Source organism: Caretta caretta, chromosome 1 (assembly GCF_965140235.1).
Source record: "Caretta caretta isolate rCarCar2 chromosome 1, rCarCar1.hap1, whole genome shotgun sequence".
NCBI lineage: Eukaryota > Metazoa > Chordata > Testudines > Cheloniidae > Caretta > Caretta caretta.
Window position 1 is genome coordinate 162341517 of NC_134206.1, and position 24794 is coordinate 162366310.

Consider the following 24794-nt stretch of genomic DNA (forward strand, 5'->3'; position numbering starts at 1 on the left):
ATGCTCACACAAAAGCAACCAGAAGGAGACCAGAGACCTGTTGCATTTTTATCAAGAAACTTCACAAAAAGTGAGCATCAGTACGCTCAGGTAGAAAAGGAAGCTCTAGTAGTCATTTAGGTCTGTGAATGGCTCCATACATATTTCTTTGGCTTGGATTTTAACATGGAAACAGACCACAGGCTCTTAGATGTATTTTTAGATTCAAAACCACTCAATTACCTTCCGTCTAGGATTCAAAGATTTCTACTACAATTGATGTGATTTTCTTTCAACATTGGACACATACCAGGGAAAGCACTCACAGTAGCACATGCCCTGATTAAGCAGCCACCAATGGAAGAAGAAAAGACTTTACAGAAAGGTGTCAAAGTCTATGCTGACCTTGTCTTGGCAGCAATTCCAGCACCTGCCAGCCAACTTCAGCAAAACAGAAATGAACAACTAAAGGAAGAGAGGTACTCCTTTCCTTTTTTTTTAAAGGAAGAGACTTGCCAGAAACTTACTCAACTATGCCAAATAGGGTAGGGTCAAAGTGTCACCTTCCAATAGAATTAGTACCATCCTCGCAGGACTGAAATGACCTTCACATAGCAGGTGGCCTGCTTTTGAAAGGATGGCGCATTCTTATCCCTACAGTACTTCACAAAAAGATGATCTCCAAACTCCATGAAGGACACCAATGTATCAACAAGTGCAGAGCACAAGCACAGCAATCTGTATGGTGACCTGGTCTGAGCAGGCAACTTCAAACTTTAGTAGAGGGCTGCAAAGTATGTAACAAGAAAAAAAAGTAGCTATAATCCTTATTCCCTAGAGAGCTACCTGACAGGTCTTGGCAATGAGCAGTAACAGATTTGATTTTCTGGAAAGGACACACATACATCATTATAGTCAATTACTTCTCCAGATATATTTGTTTGGCTATACTTTCACAGACTTCATCAGCACAGGTATCCAGAAACTAAAGTTAGTATTTCCCAGATATGGTGTTCCTGACATCATCATATCAGATAATGGGCCTCTATTTACACATGGAACATTCCAAGCATTTGCACAGGACTTTGATTTTGGATATTATACTATTAGTCCACATTACCCTAGAGCAACGGGGAGTTAGAGACAGCAATGCAGACTTTTTAAAAACTTCTGCAAAAAATTGTGGACCTGTATAAAACATTGCTGGCATATCAGCCAACAGCACTTAAGTTTGGAGTATCTCCAGTGGAACTTCTGATGGGAAGACGACCAAGGATATCTCTGCTCTGTGGCACCAATATAGCTTAAACCTAAGTGGCCCAACCTGAAGCAATTTTGAACATGGGGTGCTGAAATAAATATTATGCAGGAAAAAAAATCATTTTTTGACACAGAATAAAAGTACTATCTGAACTAAGACCAGGGAACAAAGTTTGGCTCAAGAGCTCCCAGACATTTCCGTTCTGAACTTGGCAAACACTCCCAGATCCTACCTAATTGAGACTTCATTTAAGGAATCGGGTTCATCTTCAATGTTTCCCAAGTCTAAGACTCTCTCAAAACCTTGACCTGTCAAATGCTGATCAGGACTACTTAAATGGAACTGATAAGGGGACATAGTAATGTAAATAGTGTTAAGGAATGTGAAGTTTATTGTGAGTTGTGTGTGTTTATAATTTAAGTTTTAAACGTTTATTATAAAGAAAGAGAGATGTGAAGTAGTTATAAAGTTCCTGGTCCTCCATGGGTACCAGAGAGAACCAGGATGGGTTGTGCTGCAGGGGGAGCATAAGAAAAAGAGGGACTTCCCAGTCACAGAGTTCTCCAATAACTGATTAAGGCATGGCTCTTTGTTTTTATATCCTCACACTACAGCAGCCCAGATATGTAATTTCAGGGAAAGTCCTGTTCAGCCATGGGATGGTGCACACTCAGTGTAGATGGAATCTTCGGGCAATTTAGCAGTTAAAATCTAAATCTTTGCTGAGCGTGTGCAAACTATGATTTTTCACAGGCTTGTACATTGGCCAAATTTGGGCAGATTTGTGGGGTGACCTTTGTATCAGGGTTGTGCCTTTCACCATCCCAGTGAAAATCTGCCCAAATGTGGACAATTTCCAGGCCTGTGAAAAATCAGCCCCACGGCTAAAATTTAATAAAGTTTTAAGCAACTGAAAATAGAGTCTTAGAATGGGAAATATCAAGCAACCATAATTTATATTGTTTTAATTATATGGGAAGAGATAATGTTTCATGCTGTTTTTTAGAGATATGAAATCATATAGCTTTGTATCAATCTCATAGTCTTTATTTTTCTATATGAAGAAACACCTGAAAAACCTATAGTAAATGTTTTATTTCCACAGGAGAAAGAAAGAAAGGATTGGGGAGAGAGAATCTTTGTCTGTTAATTAACTGATTGTAATTACCTACCAGAATCAGATACATTTCCTACACTTGCATACATTAATGAATTTTGTTATACAGACACTTGGAGTGGCACATCTATAAGTACTTTACTTGCACCTAAGACATTAATTATATGGCACTATTCAAACCATCTAAAAATAAAACGAAAAAACTTATGTCAGTGCTCATGCATTGTTCAGCCCAATGGTTTGTTAACACCTGTGTGTTAAGGTACCTTCTGATAAAGCTCTGAAAGCACTGATAGAACACTGAAAATGCTCTTGAAAGTACAAAAACCATCGCAGACGCAATGAGGTTAAACGGGTATACAAATTAGCTCATAAAACTCATAATTACGAGTTTCTTCAACCCAAACAACACCTAATAGAAAACAAAATGAAGAAAAGAAACAGCTTTATAACTCTTAGGTGGCAAGAATCAACAATTATGCAAATGAACACAAGAAGAAAACACAAAAACATTCCAGACAAGCAAGAGACATTGTTGCAATATGCTTAAACTGCAAAGTGCATCAACTGGGCATTCACAGTTACTTAAATAGCTTAATAAAAGAGAAACAATGCCAATATATTAAGCCTAGAACATCATGTGCATATAACAGAACAAATATTTGAAGTCCTGCAAACATATAATTATAATTTCTAAGTACTTCATACTCTAAGTGACCTCAGCACCCAATCATGGTTTATTTTTTAACAGATTGCTAGAGGTAAAAACCTTTCCAGATTTCTGGTCCACCTTCTTTGGAATTCTTTGCCAAATTCCTTTTTAAATAAATTGGACTTCTTAATTCTTCTTGTGATTTGTATATTTAGCACTTTATGTTTCTTGTTTATTAATGGTGTGATCTCAAACAGACTAACTCATTGCTTGTAATGAAGTTGGTGGGGCAGGGAAAGTCTTTTTGTTCTGTTTTTGTACAGTGCATAACACAGTAGGGTCCTAGTTCACGACTGAGGCTAATAGGTGCTATGGCAATATAAATATATTTATTATTAATTATTATTATTATTACTTCTATGGAAGTGCTGCTTGTGATTCCATAGTTAAGGTAAAGTTTTGCACTTAAAGCAGGGATTCAAACACTTTGTTGTGTACAACTAATACACCTTAACCTCCCCAAAAGTAAATCACTTATTCTTTAAGTACAAAATGAATTTTCTGATCATTTAAAAGTTCATTGGTTAATTAGTTAGAATGAACTTTACAAGGGATCTCTTACGAAATTTAGCATTCAGTGTCATCCTGTTTTTTTCTCCCAAATGATCTTAATAATGAAATAATGCAAATGAGTCAAAATTCCCTTATAGCTAAAACACACTGAAATCTTATGCACAGGCTACATTTGAAGACTTTTTAGGATTAGTGATACTTTTCCACATTATGCTTCATAACTGCTACACTACAGAGAATCCCACTCTTTCAAAATGACTGTATGCCTCCATTGTTCTCCATGGAATGAGACAACAGGCTGTTCTTAGCAAAGATGGCTGCTGGTTTCACTTTCACTGGAAACAATGGGAGGCGATGGCCATTTTTAAATAGCGGGTCCTTCATGCGTAAGGAAAATATTTTTATGCACTAGCCTCTGCTGACAGAAATGGTAGGAGGGGAAAATGGGTATGTCCATGTAGGGAAATGTGAAGTGGAAGAGGGAGGGGGAAACTGGCATGTGTGCAGGGAAATGTGTGGCACAGGAGGGAGAGGGGTGAATGCAGGGAATATAGGGAGATGTAGGAGACGGGGAATTCAGAGAACAGGAGGGAAGGAACTACATACATGTACTCTCAACCTTAACTCCATCTTTATATAGTCCTTGGCTTGGATTATATTCATGTAGTGTCACCATTTATTGGTTCTCTTTTGATTTTCTCTTTTTCTTTTCTTTTTGATCTGAATGTCATTAGCTTTGTATTGCTCCTATATGAATTTCATTTCTTTGAAATAATAAAAAGCATATTTATGTTTTAAGCAAATTTAGTCCAGAGCTACAGAAAAAGGAATGATACTCAATAAGGGCCTGCTCCCATTCAGTTCATTTGGAGTTTTGCCATTTACTTCAATGGGAACAGGATTTTTTGCGACAATTACTGTCAGCAAATAGTTTGAATGTAGTCAAACTCTTTCATCCCTCCCCTCTCTGTCCTTCTCTCTCTCACAGACACACACCAACTTCAACTAGCAAACAGTGCCTAAACAAAGTCAGCTGAAAGAAATGTTTATCTCATCAATAACACCTTTGTGGATTTCAGTAAGTCAATTTATACATAAAACAGAATTTAATATATATTTGCCTCTCAGAGGGATATATGTAATATATATTTGGCCTCAGTCCCAGTCGATACAAAAATACATGATGCTGCAGAAAAGCCAGGCAACTCTAATAGATTGTAGATGTACCTTTCATTTATATTCTAAAGCTTATTATAAAAGGCTACAGTATATAAAAGCAAATTAACTCATAAGACTTTTTCTAATATAAACCTTCTACACCTTCGCTTGTAAGTATACATTCAGCCTTATTACACTCAAACTATCCCATATTCTTCCATGAGTTATGCTGTGTTGAGTGAGGAGGAAAAGCAAAAGCTGTGACAAAAGCATGATGCACCATTAACAAAAAAAAACCTAGCTAAGTGACATATTGCCACACAGAGATATAGATTATTCAAACAGTTCCCCAAAAAGGGTCTGATCCAAAGTGCATTGATTCCCATTAGATCAGGCTCAAAATTTTTACCAAAGTTGAAAGGAAAAAAGTGGGGGTAGGAAGAGAAGTAGGACCCCAACTGTCTGCAGCATGCACTTCCCCACTGCCAAACACTGTGTAACCATATGGTCAGCAAACACTGCACATTATGGCTAGTAGAAGTAGCAGTAATTTTCACTCACCAGGTTTGCACTTTCATTCCAGGGAATGTAGAGGTTTGGTCAGCTCTCGAATATGCAGGAAACAGCTCTGCCCTCATCTTTTCATATAGAATTTTCTCTGACCTGCACGGTCCCCATAAACAGACTGGGCAAATAACTTGAGTTTGCCAGCCCTCCTCTACACGTCTTCTTGGCACCAGAGGTAGTGTCATTTCCAATAGTTTTAAGCCATGCTAACCACCTTCAATATAGCTAATGGGTTCCAAGCACATTCAATGAGATGATATGTTTTGTCCCCTTCTCGCCTTTCCTTGTGCATCTTCTTTTGGATCCCTGTTCTCTCTCTGTGCTTTTGCTGTAAGACATAAGCATATGGCTCAAAAATGCTTTCCATTTGTAGATGTCTATTGAGCTATATGCAGGGCCTCCACGTAGGGGTTACATAGTTGTCTCTGTGTTAGAGTCATGATGTGGCTTGCAAGATACAGTGCCAATCAGAAATATAAGGAAAACATTACAAGGATCACTTTGGGGTTGGATGTTTAGTTGCAAGGACAATTGGATGAAGCTGTTCCCAAGCCTGAAGTGAACCACACATTTAAAAAATAAATAAAAAAAATACCCTTAGTCGGATCTAACTTACATGTTATACATGCATAGACTGGTCAGTCTTCCTGTTACAGAAATACTGACACAGAACTATTTGTGTGGTTAAAATGATCAATAATTTTTTCATATAAGGATTTTCATTAGGATATAGATATTCAGGCCTGTCTGCAAAGGCCTGTACTTTAAGAATTTAGGGGTATTCTTATCACTTGGCTAGTTCTAGAGGTATAAAAGAAAGAATCAAAATCACCGTCTGCTGGTGTAAGGGCCTTCTCTTACTATGACAGTTTGAGGCCCTGTTCTTAGGCTAAGGCCTTTGGCTAAGCAGCAGAGGCAGCCATAAGCTAGGAAGCGAACAGTCACATCCTCACATTCCAAACTAGTCACATTGAAATAAGGTGTTATTGGGCTGTCAGGCACTATCAGGACAGGATTGTATTCCTATCACCTCCAGAGAAAGGGAAGTGATATCCTAGAAGCCTAGAAAATGTAAAAGGAAACTTAGCATCCTGTCTGGCAAGAACTCACTTATCAATAGCTGGGATGTGAGAGCCTCACTTCTGTATTGTTTTGTCATTATAGTTCCCACTTTGCTATTGTTTGTCTGTATAATCTCTGTCTGGTTCTGTGATTGTTTCTGTCTGCTGTATAATTAATTTTGCTGGGTGTAAACTAATTAAGGTGGTGGGATATAATTGGTTAGCTAATCATTTTACAATATGTTAGGATTGGTTAGTTAAATTTCAGTAGAATGATTGGTTAAGGTATAGCTAAGAATATTACTATATAAATTAGGGGCAAACAGGAAGTAAGTTGGGATTCGAAAATAAGGAAAAAGGAACTTGTATTTAAGCTTGCTGGAAGTTCACCCCAATAAACATCGAATTGTTTGCACCTTCGGACTTCGGGTATTGTTGCTCTCTGTTCATGCGAGAAGGATCAGGGAAGTGGGAGAGTGAAGGAGTAAGCTCTCTAACAATACCCATCATCATAATCCATCAGAAAGGATAATTAAAATGAAGCTGAACCCTATAGCACAAAGAGAATCAGCCACTCTGTCAAAAGAAGGGCAAATATTACAGGATCCTAAAAGGAAGAACATTTAAAAAACATTTAAGATTCCTAAAGGTTTGGACTACCTTAGGGAAGAGAGAAGAAACGAGCTGTTGCAAATGAGAACAATGTTAAGAAGGAGAATTTAGAGTTCTTTAGGAGATTATGTTCATTTACACCCCAGAGGAGTTGTTTTTTTTTTATTACAGAGCTATAAAGTAGCAATGACCAGCAGAAAATTAGAAACTGTTTAGAGACTCATTTGATTTAAGTTGAGCTCAGGAGAGGAAAAAATCACTTCAGCTTAGTTGTGATGGGAAAAACTTGAGGGAAGAGAAAACTAGAAAACAGAAAAACACTGTCATTAAAAATGTAAGCTTAACTCACAGCATCTCATTTATCTTGATAACGAGATAAAGGAGTATATCAGATATTTATTTCCAAATTTAAAATTTATATATATTTGTGACAGAAATGGCAATTTCCTGCAATATCATGAGGAGACCTTATTGAATTAAATATCTTTAGGGTCTGTTCCCTGACCCTTTTTAAGGTTGATAATGTTTAGATTAATGACCAATTGATCTGACTACACTAAGGTTCTTCATCCAGAATCAGGCTACACAGAATTCACACGATGGAGTTCAACATCTTGTGGAGAGTCTCGGAGTGGATAACAAGGACACTCACACTGAGGGCAAAATAAAACCTTAGATACGTTTATTAAAATAATTGAGAAAGCTAGAAAAGATCCAAGCCACATAACAAGATAAAGATAATGCAAGATCAGGGTAATCTGTGATATCATTGTATGCATAAGCTTTTAGAATTGCATACTCACACCCTTGGCTTGGACTTTGTGTTAAGAGACAACAGGACCAGCCCTGTCTCTGGCATGCAGTGTCCGATGGCCCAAGTTTCCCAATGAGTTGAAGAGTCACGTAGAAAAGAAGCAGACAGCAATGGAAGAGGCCCAGGAAAGAACAGCCCTGGACCACATGGTGACTGCCCTGTTATAGAGCCTGAGCATCATCTGCTCATGCTCAGTCCTCCACACCCATTATTATGCCCATATTTTGCCTTTTCACCAATATAATACTGAGGTGTACTTATTCTATAGGTTGACATATTGACATGTATAACTACCATTTCAGTGCATGATCATGCCGTCACCCCTTGCTTAAGTGGATTTGCAGTCATTACTTCCATGTTCCTTGTGGTCGCACTGAGTGGAACATTCTAACCCCTTCCCTTGAGCAAGCTCTTCCTAGTTCCCACATTTTCTTCAGATTTGCCAGGTACTCCAAAAATATTTCCCCTTCTAACTGATTTTACAAGTATAGTTTGTAATATTTTCAATAGTTTCTTCTTTGGAGACCTCATCTCTCTTTAAAAATCAATGAATGCCACCACTTGCGCTATGATGATAAATCTGTCAGCACTCATACCTTCTCTCCTCACTGCAATCCAAAATCTTCACTACATTTTTCCTCAGCTACAATTTCATGAGCTATGAAATACTGTTTTAAAAGATTAATAGCAGCATTAAACCCTTCCCTTTTCATTGAAATGAAGCCCTCCTCTACCCCAAACACAACCATTTTATCACTTTTCAGAAGGCCCTCGTATTTTTTTCTCTTGTGGATTCTAATTCACAATTATTGTTCTAGGAACAAAAAGGAAATCTTTCAATCAGTCCAAATCAGTCCCAGCTGAAGGTCTTATCCTTATTGCCAAATTCTGTATCTGCTGGTAGATACTGAAGAATTAGAAGCATACACTAGGATTTTTGTAATTAATGCCGGCTTTTTTAACATAGAAGGGCTCACCAAGGAATGAGAGAAATCGTGCAGCTGTTTCTGTTCAACTCCCAGACAGCTATTTGTACAGCAGCTCTCTTTTCACCAGGTAAAACTGTTCAATCGCCAAACTTAGGTACAAATAAGCTCTCCTAGTCAACAGGTACATGGGAGGTTTACATATTATATCTTACACACATGCATGCATTCTAAACCAATAAACTCTTTGGCTTATGAGCCAGACTCACCAGAATTTTCTGGCTGCTTTGTACCGCTCTGGTGACAGAAAGCAGCCATAAACTATCTTAACTGTCCATTTAAACTGTGTTTATGGCTGCCCTGTATCTGAAGCAATGCATAGCAGCTGAAGTGCACCAGTGAATCTGGCCTCATGCATTTAAAACAGTGGTTTTCAACCTGTGGTCCGTGGACACATTGCAGGTTGCAGACTATGTCTAAAGCGTCTGCAAAAGGTCCTTGTTACCATAGAACAGTGGTTTTCAACCTGTGGTCCATGGACCCATAGGGGTTCACAGACTATGTCTAAGATTTCCAAAGGGATCCGCACCTCCATTTGAAATTTTTTTAGGGGTCTGCAAATGAAAAAAGGTAACTCAGAGACCTCCCCATTCAACTTAAATAATTCCTCTGCCTCCCTGATATTTATCCTTTTGATGTATTTATAGAGAGCAGTCATATCTCCCCTCAGCCTTCTTTTGGTTAGACTAAACAAGCCAAGCTCTTTGAGTCTCCTCTCATAAGGTAGCTTTTTCCATTCTTTGGATCGTCCTAGTTCCCCTTCTCTGCACCTCTTCCACTTTGAATTCATCTTTCTTAAACATGGGAGACCAGAACTGCACACAGTATTCCAGATGAGGTCTCACCAGTGCCTTGTATAATGGTACTAACACTGCCCTGTCTCTACTGGAAATACCTTGCCTGATGCATCCTAGGGCTGCATTCACCTTTTTCACAGACGCATCACATTGGTGGCTCATAATTATCCTGTGACCAACCAATACACCCAGGTCTTTCTCCTCCTCTGTCACTTCCAACTCATATGTTCCCAGTTTATAGCAAAAATTCTTGTTGTTAGTCCCTAAATGCATGACATTGCACTCTTTCAAAATGGCACAAGACCAGCATGTGTTTCAAAGTCCATATTTTTGTTCCACATTTCATAGGTTGTAAATTTTCACCTGTTTTTATGAGGACAAACTGGAGACTAATTGTTCAACCTTTACTATCTATTGATTCAGTACTTCTGCATTGTTTGATCTCAGAAATAAGCTTCATGTTGCATCAAATTAATTTTTTTGCTTGAAGAAAAGGAGTACTTGTGGCACCTTAGAGACTAACCAATTTATTTGAGCATAAGCTTTCGTGAGCTACAGCTCACTTCATCGGATGTAGCTCACAAAAGCTTATGCTCAAATAAATTGGTTAGTCTCTAAGGTGCCACAAGTACTCCTTTTCTTTTTGCGAATACAGACTAACACGGCTGTTACTCTGAAACCTTTTTTTGCTTGATGACAGATAAATAAAAAAATCCTTAAAAGATGTTTACAAGAAAAATGAATTTTGGAGAGAGTGGGGGGAAAGTGTCTTATCTAAAGCCATCTGGTCAGAAATAAAAATAAAGGACAGATAAAATGTAGGTGACAGTTTCTTTGCTGAATCAGGCAAGTGTCCAATTCATTGTTTCCATGCACGCATGGTGCTGTATTCACTTGTCACATACAATTTGTGAATTCTAGCAGGTCTCCTGACCTGTCCTACCACACTTGAGCAGATTCTACATATTTGCTATTTTTTGATATCACACATTTTTATTAGTACAGATTGCAGGCTGGCAGGTGAAAACCATCCCTGTGAGCTGCAAGTTTGTAAACTCTTCTGTGCAAACAGTTTGATTTGTTTTTACCACTTTGAAAGATACTTTAGCTAACACCTATTCAAGTGAACATCTGTGCTGGAAAGGTTTTTCAATAAACAAGGTGAGAGGAAATAAGAAATCATTTAATTAAGACAAGGATCCAGCCGTTCACCCTGTACAATCGCTACTGAGTTTCCTATTGCTAATGTAATATTTCTGGATTTAATGAGGCTCTGGGGCCTGTCTAGTTCTGCCTACCTCTTTTGCAAAAGCTGATTGATGCCCTTTGTTTTGTTTTGAATTTAGTCCGCGAGCACTGCTGGATTAGCAAGACTGAACTGTAACCACAGAATAAACACAACAAAGCCAGACAGTACAATTGTGCCGACCACCAATCTGCCTCACTCCTGACCTGGAGTAACCACCACTAGAGGTAAGAGGATAGTTAAGGCCCTGCCTACAGGGAACCTGCTAATGACATGGTTGTCCCCCATTTCAGCTACAAACATGGTTCCAATTTGCACTTTAGACTGGACTTTAATCACATTTTGTAGCTAGGCTACACTGCAATTCTGTGATTATGTTCCCCAACATATTTATATTAATAGCATAGACTTAGTCTACCCATTCAATTCTAGGCCACTCAACGTAGGATGCCAACAGGGTTGCCAACTGGTGTAAATTGTGATGTGGTCAACTGTTCACTAGGAACTCAGCTGAAACTACCAAACTAACTTCCCACCGATCATTGAACATGTGATACAGTGCTCTGGTGATCTTGCCAACTCCTCCTTTTGCCAGGCTGATGGATAGAAAAACTAACAAATTGTCATGTTAGAAGGACTGCCTATTTTAAAAAAAGTATTCCCTGTTTTATATAGCTTTTTCCTTGAACTTCCTGATAAAAATATGTTTCTCTTTAATACTTTATATTTTACTTGTATTTAGTTTTCTAAGCTTATACTAGTGTATATTTTTTCCAAGAGTTTCCTGGCATGTAAGCATGTTCGCTTTCCCATCTGGCTATAAATTGCAAACTCTTTTCCTTCGGCTACAGACTGTCTTTTCATGTTTTTGCCTGCCTTTGTTCACACCTGATGTATGGGCTACAAAAATCTGCCATTGCAACTTCACAGTCGGGGAATAAGCAGACAAAGGAAGGTTTTTGCAGCCTGCACACCTGTACTGGGAGGTGGCAGTGGGAGCTATCTGTAGTCCATCCACACTGAGTGGTATTTCTTTGCTGCAATGCCAATAATAAAGAGTTTGTGAAATAGATCTTGTATTTTATCAAAGAACAAGTGTTTCAAAGTTTTCTGCGTGGAATTTGACACTGTACTGCATGGCTAGATGCATTTAATTAAAATAATATTTTCTGTAATGAGTCTGTGCTGTGTTAATATTGCCACATGATTTCCAATTGTCTCTAAATTTATTGTGGTGCTTCACAGAAATCAAGGAAGCTTGCTGCAGAATACATGGAATCCTACATAGTGCTTTGGGATACCCTGAATATCAAAGATGCTATAGAAAAACTATTCCATATTAAAAAATACAAACAAATGAACCCTACAATAATAATCCAAAACAATGCAATTTCACTATTGTAAATTATAACATAGTAAGTCTGTCAAAGTCAATGGGACTACTCACATGCTTAAAGTTTGGCACATACATAAGTGTATACAGGACTGGGGACTTAGATCATAACTGTAGCATACTGTAAGTCTTTATTAAAATAAAGAATACTCTTTCATAAAAGAGAAAAAAATCATCATAAAATCTTGGACTCTAGAAGCAATACAAACGTTATGAAAGAGACTTACTGTCAATTTGTTCTTAACTTGTAAGCAGAAGAAGGAATACTACACAAACTAATCTTTGACCTTTTCAAATCCAGCCATGGTTAGTAACGACATGGGCCAGAGACTTCCTTTAGGAATGAAACTTGCATAACTGTCCCACCAAAGGGGGTGCATTAAGGCTCAAAAATTGCACTAATTTGAGTCTTTACTCTGCAACCAGGCACAGTCTTCCTCAGCAGTCTTCCTTTCTGTCCATAGCAGAAGTAAACTGCCTGGGGTGGGGATGTCTGGGAGAGGAGTACGATTGAAAATGAACTGAAACTATGGACAATGCCCCTTTAAGTTCCTTGGATGTTAACTTTATAGAGATTGTTTACAAACAACCCCGCAAAAAGGGTTAAAATGCAACAAAAGGGAGTCACTACAGATCACCCACACATGTGTAAGGGTGATTGATGAATGTAGGAATATAAGAAAAGCCAGAGGAATGTGATGTGGGGAGGAGAAGTGGAGGATCAGTGAGGATGAGGAAGGAGTTTCCCTTGACAGCCAGGCTCTTTGGCAAGGATTTAAAGGTTAAGAAACGTACAAGTCTGAACAAAAATATTTTTGCTATTAAGGGAAATTAATTCTGCATCTTATCCTGGACACTCTTTAAATAAGGCTGTACTTCAGCCTTTAACAAGTGCAGTCTAGTACAGTAACCTCAGCGGAATCTGGCAGAACACTACTCACTCTCAGGCTGTGATTTTTTTGATTCATTGGATGTGTGGGAAGCTGCAAGTGTGAGCACAAGAGGACTGGAGGCGCATATGTGAGGAGATCCTTTTGGCAGCCTGTGCTCCTCTTTGGGAAGGGATCCAAAGCAAATTCTTAATGCACTCTTAGGGACTAATAAAATACAGCAGAATGAGAAATTGTTAGATGGAATATAGATATACTGGAATGTTGGGAGTGATGAATTGCCGATTGCCCCTGAAACTTGGCAAGAGTCTGTAGCGTGCTCTAGTAAATAAGTTTACAGGTTACAATCTGCCATAGAATTACAGAACTCTAACCCCTGCTGCAGAGTTTGCTGAAAACAGTAACAGAAGATAATGTAAGTGAGGTTGGAGGATAATATTCTCTTATTGCTCGAGTTTCTGTCTGAATGAGTTAGTGAGTGACAAATAGTCCATCATTCCAGGGCGCACAGATGCAGAGTGCTTCAGAAATATTGCTGTCAAAGCTCTGTCTTTGCTTCACTGAGGTAGTTCTGCAGGCTTTGGAGCTGAGGACATGACACGTGAACTTGATGCCGTGGAAAAAGGCGAATCAGTGGAGGAACATGAAAGAGGATGATGATATAGTCATAATGATAGGCAAGAAACATTATTTTAGATGGTGCATTCAGACTGGATTGGCGGGGTGGGAGGGGGCAGTGTGGAATGTGGGTATTGGATAGTCTGGCAAAGAAGAGGCTATGGTAATCAAGACAACAGATGACGAGGACCTAGATGGGAGTTTTGGGGCATTGGACAAAGAGTAAAAGACAAATCATGGTGGAAGAAGCAGCAAGATTTGCACACAATCTGGATATGTAATGGAAGAGGAAGGAAGGGGCCAAAGATGGCTCCCAGGTTGAGGGCTTGATTCAATGGGAGGATGATGATGAAGTCAACAGAGATGGAGAAAGGTTAGAGTGGAGAGGTGTGGCAGGCTGCTGCAGGGGAAGCCCTAAGCAGCTCTTGCCACTCCCGCCCCAATCAGGGAAATGGGTTGGGCAACTAGCTAGGACTGGCCTGGAAACTGGCCCCACCTGCCAGCCTCATTAACAGGGACTAAAAGCTTGGGAGGCAGTGAGTCATGGGGGCAGAGACCAGGAGGGGACAGTAGGCTCAGAAGGAGCCTGTTGCCACTGAGGCCTGTGCTAGGCCAAATCTGTAAATAGTTGGAGTTTGGTGGTGGAGACAAGACAGAGGAATAAAGAGCACCAGTTTGAAGTGGTCCTGACTCACTGGGGAGTCGTGCCAGGAGGCTGAACCCAGTGGGGTGTGGTGAACACACTGTTACATGTGGGGACTTGTCCAGGACCTGAAAGCCACTGCCAGGAAGTGGCAACTCGAGAGAATGGAGGGCATGGTGCAGTGGCTGGCTAAGCAGCAGGAGGAGCTGCAGAAGACCCTGCAGGCTTTCCACCAGGCTGAAAGGCAGGCCTTACTCATGTGGCCAGCTGACTAACAAAAAAACCCTTGAGGACTTTGTCCGGGAGCAGGCCAATATATGGCAGCAGCTCCTGCACCAGATGGCGAGTCCCCCGAGTGGTGATGGAAATTCTGCGACAGGGCTGAGTCTCTGTAAAATGGGCCCTGCCAATGACCCAGTGGGGGAGGTTTAGGTTGGATATTAGGAAAAACTTTTTCACTAGGAGGGTGGTGAAACACTGGAATGCATTACCTAGGGATGTGGTGGAATCTCCTTCCTTAGATATTTTTAAGGTTAAGCTTGACAAAGCCCTGGCTGGGATGATTTAGTTGGGGATTGGTCCTGCTTTGAGCAGGGGGTTGGACTAGATGACCTCCTGAGGTCCCTTCCAACCCTGATATTCTATGATTCTATGACCCCGACGCCTTCCTATGTAGTTTCGAATGGGTAGCCATGGGCACAGGCTGGGATAAGGTGACGTGGGCCCTAAGACTGGCTCCTTATCTGGCTGCAAGGTACAGGCGGCCTCTATGGCCTTAAGCAACGACCAGGCCAAAGATTATGAGATGGTGAAGGTGGCTGTCCTGGACCAGAAGGGGCTGTTGGTGGAGAAGTACAGGCAAAAGTTTGGGCAGGCCAGTGGACAGGGGATTTGCGGCTCTGAGCTTTTGCCCCAAAATTGACCAACTGGGCTACATGGTGGCCACGGCCCGACACCCAGACAGTGGGAGAAATAATGGACCAGGTGATTCTTGAGCAATTTGTGCAGGGCCTCCCGGAGAACATGTAGGTCTGGGTCCAGAGGCACCAGCCGATGACCGTGGAGGCTGCTATCAAAATGATGGAGGAGTATGCTGAGGTGGACTTTCCCCGGAGGGAGGCGTGGACATGCTGCAACCTGGACTGGGGGAAGAAGCATCAAGAACCTCCCCCGGGAGAGGCCCGGAGAAAAAGAGAGAGGAGGCTAAGGGGGCCCCCAGTCGCCTGGGTCAGCTGGTCTGCTGGCATTGTAGAAGCAGGTACTAGACAACAAAGACAAAGGGAAGACAGGAGAGAAGGGGAGAGCAAGTGACTGAAGGAAAGCCCAGGAGAGGAGTTGCAAGGTTTAAAGGTGGAAGGCCTCAGAGAATGCCTGCAGGAGGATTCTCCTGGCAACAAGGGCCAGGCCCCCTTGGGCTCGGTACCTGCACCAGAGGCCCAGAATGGCCCGTGTGGGAGCCAGGTCCACCCAGCTCCCAGCCAGGCAAGGAGGGCAACCACTTGGTTGTGATTGGTGTGCGGATCTCTGGGCAGGAGTAGAGCTATGGGGCGGTCCACCCCCCAAACACACACATACTGAGGCTTTTGTGGGTGGGGAACTGACAAACCCTGTGAGGAGGATGCAGGGGACCTCCCAACGGAGGGCAGTAGGCTGCCCTGAAATCATCTCCCAGAGAGGGGGAAAAGGGGCTGAACCAAGCCCCTCAGGAGCTGATTAGGAAGCCCTAATCAGCTCCTGCCACTCTAACCCCAATCAGGGAAATGGCTTGGGGCTGGGCAACTAGCTAGGACTAGCCTGGAACTGGCCCCACCTGCCAGCCTCGTTAACAAGGCTAAAAGCTGGGGAGGCAATGAGCCCAAGGAGGGGTAAAGACCAGGAGGGGCGAGTCAGCTCAGAAGGAGCCAGGAATCTGCTACTCTGTTGTCACTGAAGCCTGTCCAATTTTGGTTCATTAACTTCTGTCTCCACAGCTTCTGTTTTTACCAAATATGATTTTAACATAGTCCTTGAATTACATCAATGTGGCTTTTTGATTGAACTAATTTAGTCTCTCTGTTCTTTCCTATCTGCTTCTCTTGCACCTGTTTATAACATTTTTTAGTAAAAATAACTTAACCTACTTTCCATGATAAATTCCTAAGCAGACAAAAGTTATCAACCAATTGTCACACCAGGGCAGCCTGCTTGTTACACGACTCCACAGGGGATAGAAGAAAAGGGTGTGTCTTACTGGGTCTGACAGAGGCAAGGACAAAGAGCTGTGTGGACTGCAGCCTGTTCTGGGCAGGATATTGCTTTGTTTTGTTACGTCTTACATTTTTGCATGATTGAATAAGTTGTGCCCTTAGGCAATGGTCTGAAACAGCCTTAGGCGTGACACTAGTTCTTTCCTGGGCTGGTGAGATAGCCCACCAGTTTACACATACCCATGATGGATTATGTTTGCCCATACATAAGGCCCATGTTTGGTAATTAAGAACCACATACAACCTTTCTGGTGTGTCTTTTGTATTGCAAACCTGGGGTAATTGTGATATAAAAATTAGTGCATGCCAAATAAGGGAAAAATATTCACACAAGGCTTATCTGATGATTGATGGAAAACATCATCAGATATATTCATCTCTAATATTATTCCACTAGCTATAAAAGTAACCCACATTTTGCTATGTTTGTTGTCTCCAGTGCACAAAATAGGTCCTTTTTTTTTTCTTTCAATCTGTTGGGCTTTCTGTTCCATTGCTTGTTCAACAAATTGATAAATTAAACAGTAACAAATCATCATGACCAGATGGTATTCCCCCAAGAGTTCTGAAGGAACTCAAAGATAAAATTGCAGGACTACTAACTGTAGTATGTAACCTATCACTTAAATCACACTGTACCAGATGACTGGAGGATAGCTAATGCAATGCCAATTTTTAAAAAAGGCTCCAGAGGTGATCCCGGCAATTACAGGCCAGTGAGTTTAACTTCGCTACCAGACAAATTGGTTGAAACTATAGTAAAGAACAGAATTATCAGACACATAAATGAACCTGATATGTTGGGGAAAAGTCAACAACAATTTTTGTAAGGGAAGTCATACCTCCCCAATCTATTGAAATTCCTTGAGTGTGTCAACAAGCATGTGGACAATGGTGATCCAGTTGATATAGTGTACTTGGACTTTCAGAAAGTCTTTGGCAAGATGCCACAACACAGGCTCTTAAGCAAAGTAAGTGGTCACGGGATAAGAGGGAAGAGCCTCTCATGGATCAGTTACTGGTTAAAAGATAGGAAACAAAAGGTAGGAATAAATGGTCGGTTTTCACAATGGAGAGGTAAATACACAAGGGTGATTTGCACCCTACAACTACTAACTAACATCCCTAAAATGCCAAAAATGGGGGAGGCGATGTTTCTCACAATCTTCTTTAATTTCTTTGTCTCTTGAAACACAAATACTGTAGTCCTAGATGCTATAAATACTAATAGGTAAACAGCATGAGAGCCTCTTCCCCGAAATAATCCAATCCTTTTTTCACTGCCATCATAGCTAGACTATAAAAAAAGTATAGGAAGGTGATCCAACCCTGTGGGGATGTTCTTTCCAAGCTGAAGCCACTGTGCTTTCCTCCCTCCACTCTAAGTTAGCATGTTCTGGAACAGACTTGATACAGGAGATTAGTGCCAATATCCATCTGAATGTTGGAAGCTCTGTGCTAATTATAAGTGGTTGAATGGCTTGCTTTTGTCCATTTAAGAATCATTATAGTAATATATTGCATCATATTATAAATGTGTGCATAGAGGAGGAAAGGATTTAACAACAAAGGAAACAAAACATAACTCGCATTACAGCTGAGGTCTCACTTCAGTAACCCACTCAAAAGAACATCAGAAAAACAGTTCCTGGATTGATTTCAGTGGCAGGCGGATGGTGTGTGGTAAAATAGATAAGTGTCCAAAACAAAAATTATTCTCTAACCAGGGTGACAAAGGCTGCATGGTGAATAAGTTGGCTGGAAAATGTGAGACCTTTAAATAAGATTTAAAAACAATTTTTGATTTAGTTTTAATTAGAGAGATGAGATAGATGAAGTAGTATCTTTTAATGGACCAACTTCTGTTGGTGAAAGAGACAAGCTTTTGAGTTTCAGAGCTTCTTCAGGTCTGGAAAAGGTAACCAGAGTGTCACAGCTAAATACAAGGAGAGATAGCAAGATGTTACAAGGAACCACTTAACATCAGCAATCAACACCTCTGTACTCATAGGACAAAGGAGGATTAGTAGGTTTCAAATTGTTGTAATGAACCATAAAACCAGTCTCTATTGAGACCATAATTTTTAGTGTCTATCAAAGTTATGAATGTACGTTCTCAAACACATCTTTTGAAGGTGTTATGCAGGTTTCCTTTGAGGATGAGGACTGACAGGTCAGATATGAAGTGATCACTTTGTGAAAAGTTTTCATTCACGGGTGATAAGGTGTTTTTTCTTTGATCATTTTTCTTTGTGAGCTCATTCAAGAGTGTAGTGATTGTCTAGATTCACCCACATAGTTGTTGAGGCATTTGATGCACTAGATGAGGTACACCATATATTGTGATAGGCATGTGTAGGACCCATGAATCTTGGCAGGTAAATAGTGGGAGGTATTGATCATCATGGCAGTGGAGATATGTCTGTAAGGTTTGCATTTGTTCTGGCAGGGTTTGGTGCCACATTAATTTGATGGGTCCCGGTCTGTGAGGAGCTTGCTTCAGATCATGAATTTGGTGAGGCTGAGACACTGTTTGAAGACCAGGGGAAAAGGTTTGGTAAAAATTTATTTCATGATGTGGTCCCCATCGAGTGTGGGTTGTAACTGTTTAATGATACTCCGTATGGGTTCCAGTATGGGGTGGTAGGTGACAACTAGGCATGTGAGGTCAGTAGTGGAGAGGGGATTCTGTATTGAAACAGGTTCTCTCACAGCATTTGGATGGCCTACTCCATAATGCAATCTACTTTTCTGATGGTATGTCCTTGTCTGGTGAAGGCAGTTTTAGGTGTGTTAAAGTGTGAAACTCAGACTTTCTCCTTGGAGTATATTCTGGGTATCTGAGTGCCTAGTATCTGTAGATAACAGATTTCTTGGTGTGTTGGGGTGGTTACTGGATCTGTGGAGATAAGTATGGTGATGCAGGGGTTTCTTGTATATAGTTGTCTGTAGGGTTCCATTGCTGAAGCTGATTGTAGCATTCAGGAAGTTGATGCCGGTGTGGGATTGTTCTAGACAGAGGTGGATGGGTGAATGATGGATGTTGACATTGTGATGGAAATCTATGGGGGTGTTTAGGCCATCTGTCTAGAGGATGAAAATATCATCAATATATCTCAAGTATATCATTGGTTTTGTAGTGCATTTTTCTAGAAACTTTTCCTCAAGGTGACCCATGAAAGGTTGGCATATTGGGGAGCCATTCTAGTACCCAAGGCTGTACCCATGGCTCAAACAAAGTGTTTGTTGTTAAATGTAAAGTTGTTATGAGTGAGGACGAAATGGATGAGTTTGAAGTGACTATTTGAGTGTTGTCCAATGTCTTGTAGATATTTGAGGCAGGCAATAGTGCCATCATGGTGAGGGATGTTGGTATATAGGATGGTGACATCCATGGTGGAAAGGTTGGTATTCTGAAGAAAGTTGTTAATGATCCAGAGTTTCTGGAGGAAGTTGGTTGCCTCCTGGAGGAAACTGTCCCTTTGTGTGCTGTGTGGTTTCAGAATAGTTTTCATGAGTCCTGATATTCCATCTCTAAGAGTGCCATGGCCAGATATGATAGGTCTGCCTGGATTCCCTTGTTTGTGTATCTTGGGAAGCATGTAGAAGGTTCCCTTGGGTGGGTTCATGGAGAATGAGGTTGCAGAGTTTCTCTTGGAGATGATGGATTTAGTGATATCCTTAAATTCCTTTGTGAATTGTGGTGTGGGGTCGTCTTTGAGTTCTTTATAGTAAGTGGTGTTGGAGAGTTGTTTGTTGGCCTCATTGACATAGTTAGCACAGTTGAGGATTTGAATAGTGCCTCCTTTGTCTGCTGATTTGATTACTATCTCAGCAGCGAAAGATTTGGTGGCTATGATATTTGTTAAGGATTTCAGTAAATTTTTTTCCTGATACATTTGATATAATGATCGAGTATATGGTTTCATCTGCAGGGGGGTGTCCACACAGATTATTATTTTTTCTTATGACTATCGGCGGGGACATGGTCGTTGTGGGTGATATCATCTTATTATAGACAGCTGATTATTTATAATAGACTGTATGTATTATACAGGGATAGCATCTAGTGTATGAGATACCTTCAATATATTGCATAGTTACACCACAAACATTTTCCTAGCAATTTAGTGCATCCACCTGGTCTGGTGCACCATGCATAGCACTTCCTACTTTCTTCAAATATTATTGTTTTGGGTTGGTTTTCCATCACTGTGGGCAGTGACCAGACTGAAGCTCAATCTATAATATATTAAAATCAAAATAAAGGAACTGACAGCATGCATACATGGATAATAATAGGCTCAACTCTCTCCCTGCTCTAATTATTTTATTCCTACACTACTTGCTTCCTTTAGTGTCATCCCTTGTTCTGCTGTGTCTAATACAGAACCTGCTCCAACAAAGCACTTAAGGACATGCTTAACTTTAAACACGTGAGTAATCATATTCAAGCCAATGGGTCTACTTATGTTCTTAAAAAACTAAGCATGAGTTTAAGCAGTATGCTGGGTTGAAGCTATAAAGCCTGATCCAAAGCTAACTGATGTCCGTAATTGCTAGCATCACAAGGCCCTATTTTGATGGCTCAGGTGTGACTTCACTGTTGCATAAGCCTTGTACTGGCCCTCTAAACTGGGGTGAATTTCACTCCATGTGAGTACACCAGCCAGTATTCTACCTTCCCCACATTTATATTGTATGTCCATGCATTAGCCACCAGGAGATACTTCAAGCAGTGGAGAAAGGGTAGATGTTAGCACACAGTCTGGATCATGAGAAGTAGAAAGGCATTTACATTTCTATGATGAAAGCATAAAACCTGGCCTTTTTATATTTGGGTCCAAAAGTTAACCACTGAGAGACACAGTAGGAATCCATTATTGTGGACAGTTTATATTTATAGAACTAAGTAGCTTGCTTTTGAAAATTAAATGGACACAATGTATATCCACAGAAGTCCTTGTATGTAAACAAAGTCAAGTATGTTTTTGTACACAAAATCCAAGACTCGCTTTAAAGTAATCATCTACATTTAAAAAGGCGAGTGTGGATTTATTCTTTAAATATATTTTGATTAGCATAAATGTGTTTACCATTTCTTGATACATAGGATGTAATGGAAGCCCAAGACATTGCATACATTGCTGCTAATCCAGAGCAAGGCACATTTGCTGCCTACACTTTAGCCACCTGCACACTTAGAAGTGTGCAATGGAATGAGAACAGGGGTAGGAGTCCTGAGTTCTAATCCTGGCTGTGCCACTGATTCACTGTGTGGCCATGTGCAATTCACTTAATCTCTCAGTTGGTTTCTCCATCTGTAAAACAGGGATGATCAGAGGTTAAATTAGACTGAAATAGGAGCAGGAACCTTCACTGCACCAATCAAAGAGGAAGGGGAGCTGTGAAGGAGCACTGTTCATACAAGGCAGAGAGAGGAGAGGGAGCTACCCATATCTTTTAGCCAAAGAGGCGGAGTTGTGCTTTCCTTCCCTCGCATTCTCCTTTACTTTAACCCCTTGGTGTTAATACATCCATATTCACCTCAGCTAGGTGTTGTGAGGATTAATTGGCTGATATTTGTACAGTATTTTGAACATGTCAAACACCATATAAGTGTTATCATGATATTAAAAGCCTACTGTAGATGTTACCCAGAACAACAGGACTAGCCAAAAAATTCAAAACGGAATGTGACTCATCTGCCTATAATGATAGCCCTGTAGAGTCTGCTGCTTTCAAATATGAGCATCAGATATCAGATCAAGATTAATCAGTATAGTCTTGTTCTGTGGAAGAAAGATATACTGTATGACTCATGTATGTAAATACACAAAGGAATTTATGGTCATCGCTATCATAGACCTCTTAGAAATAATCCAAAATAGTTAAGACTTTGACATCTCTTTCCACCAAGTTTTAACAATACACAGAATTAGAACAAATACTCAAGACATCATATTTTTCAAGGTACAGTGCAATGTAGGTTGTTAGTAAACATATAACTCATACAGATCACTGGATGAGAATATACAATTTATCCCCTATTTACATCTAAGGAGTAGATTTTCGGCTTGATTTTCAAAAGCCCATTGAAGTCAATAAGGGCTGCAGACGTTCAGCACATTTTAGAACAGGTTAATTTGGGCCTTCCAAAAAAACAAAAGTTGGACTGACAGAGAGAGCAAGTGACAGTTAGTAGGTGTATGAAGTTAGAAAGAGATCCCTCTTATTCCCTGACTTTTGTTCTAATGTCCTCATTATATATTTCACTTCCCAAAACATTACATGTATGAATAAATATAATCTACAAGCAGTTGTTACCAGAAAGAAGAATCTGCTAGGGCCTCCTAGTCACTGCAGGGCAGAGTAGTGCATCTGGCTAACACCTGTCATGGTGTAAAATTGCTCCTCCAGGCACTGGACATTTTTTGCTCATTCTTCTTCATAAGAACTATAGAGATCAAACATAAAAAAATGGTTGCTTGCTCTATAGTTATAGAATACAAAGGGAAACATCAGTAGGGCCAGAGAAGCAAAGCAATATATGTACTAAAGCTGATCAATCTGCAAAACATTCCACATGCCAGTTTCCTTACTTAAGATGGATTAGGGAAGGATCCAGAAGAGAACAAATTCACAGTACTTTATGTCAGATAATGATGTATGTCCAGTAAAGAGATGACAGGTAGACTATATACACAGATACTTTGCTATACTGCTCTTTACATACTGCCTAAACTTATTTATCGAGGATCATCATTGATGATGGCTGAAATATTGAAGATATATTTGAGGTTTGCACCAAGCCTTCTGCCCCATGTTGATATACTGTAGAGCCAAGCCCCTTTTAAACAGTTAGATGTAACAGCTCACTAGTGCTCCCTACTTTTCTCTCCAGAACAACTATAGAAGGAAAAGTCTTCTCCGCTCTTGTCTCCTTCTGTTTCTATGAAGGGTGGGAACTGGTTCTTCTTCATTCTATGGCACTGTTAAGTGCTGATGGGAAAATACTTGATCTGAATAGAGCTTGCTGTTTTTCAGATAATTTATTTAGCTATTAACATCCAAGGTACTTTTATGGATATCAAACAGTCCATGTTTACTTTGTCTATAGATGAGAGGTACCCAGGGATATCTGGTCTGATTTACTGCTATTAACAAACTTGAGCCATACAGTCATACCTCTATGACCTGCCTGGATTAAGTTTAGGCACCTTTTCTTGTCCAGGAATCTAGTGACCCACTTCCAAAATCACTGCAATGTGATGGTGTGCAATCCTGTGTGAAAAGAGTTTGGATTCTGCTTTAATGACAAACTAGAATACATAACCCTTTAATTACCCAGACAAAAAAATGTCATGATGTTCAGGTAGGACTGGATGGAAGCTAGACCTGTGTTTGCGGTTTGGTGTGTCTGAGAATTCTGAGTAGACCTACTCCTTGGTGAAAGTATCAATTGGGTCTTTATTTAAATATAATGTCTATTACTACACCCAGAATACACTTAAGACTATTGATTCCTGGTGAGAAGGTAAAAATGGATGAGATCCTAAAGGATAGTTGCTGGTGTGGGTCCCTGGATAAAGAAAACTAAAGTAGTTTTTAGGGCAACGATAATATCTGTAACATTATTCATTGTCTTGGGAGCAAAATCAGGACCTGTACATGGCCTTCATCGATTTGACAAAGGCCTTTGACTGCATCAATTGTGAAGCCCTGTGGAAAGTTCTGGCCAGATTTGGCTGCACTCCAAAATTTATTAAGGTCCTAAGGTTTCTTGATCAGATCACTGCCACCATTCTCTGTAATGGCCTAGAAATGGACCCTTTTGTCATCAAAACTGGGGTTAAGCAAGGATGCATTATTGTCCCAACCGTGTTCTCCATCTATTTAGCAGTCATTCTGGTCCTTGTTAAAGACCACCTCCCCAGTGAAGTTGACATTCAATACAGAATGGATTTGCAGCTTTTCAATCTTTGACGTCTCTGCTCGAAGTCTAAAGTCCTTAGAGCATTCATTACTGATATTCAGTATGCTGATGACTGTGCCATCCTTGTGCAAACTGAGAATGACCTTCAGTCCACACTGGGGTTTTTTGCACAAGTTTACCAAAGTCTAGGACTCTCACTCAATATTGAGAAGACTAAAGTGCTCCATCAGCCTGCTTTAGGACTT

General features: G+C 40.4%; 1 long non-coding RNA gene across 1 annotated transcript in view; it reads right to left on the reverse strand.

Moving 5' to 3' along the window:
• Nucleotides 1-5600: 5600 nt before the first annotated feature.
• The window catches only part of LOC142070557 (uncharacterized), a 39427-nt gene continuing 20233 nt past the window's right edge, over nt 5601-24794 (reverse strand). Inside the window, exon 3 of the long non-coding RNA XR_012666414.1 lies at nt 5601-5635. This is a non-coding gene — a long non-coding RNA (uncharacterized LOC142070557). The remainder of the gene's footprint in view (nt 5636-24794) is intronic.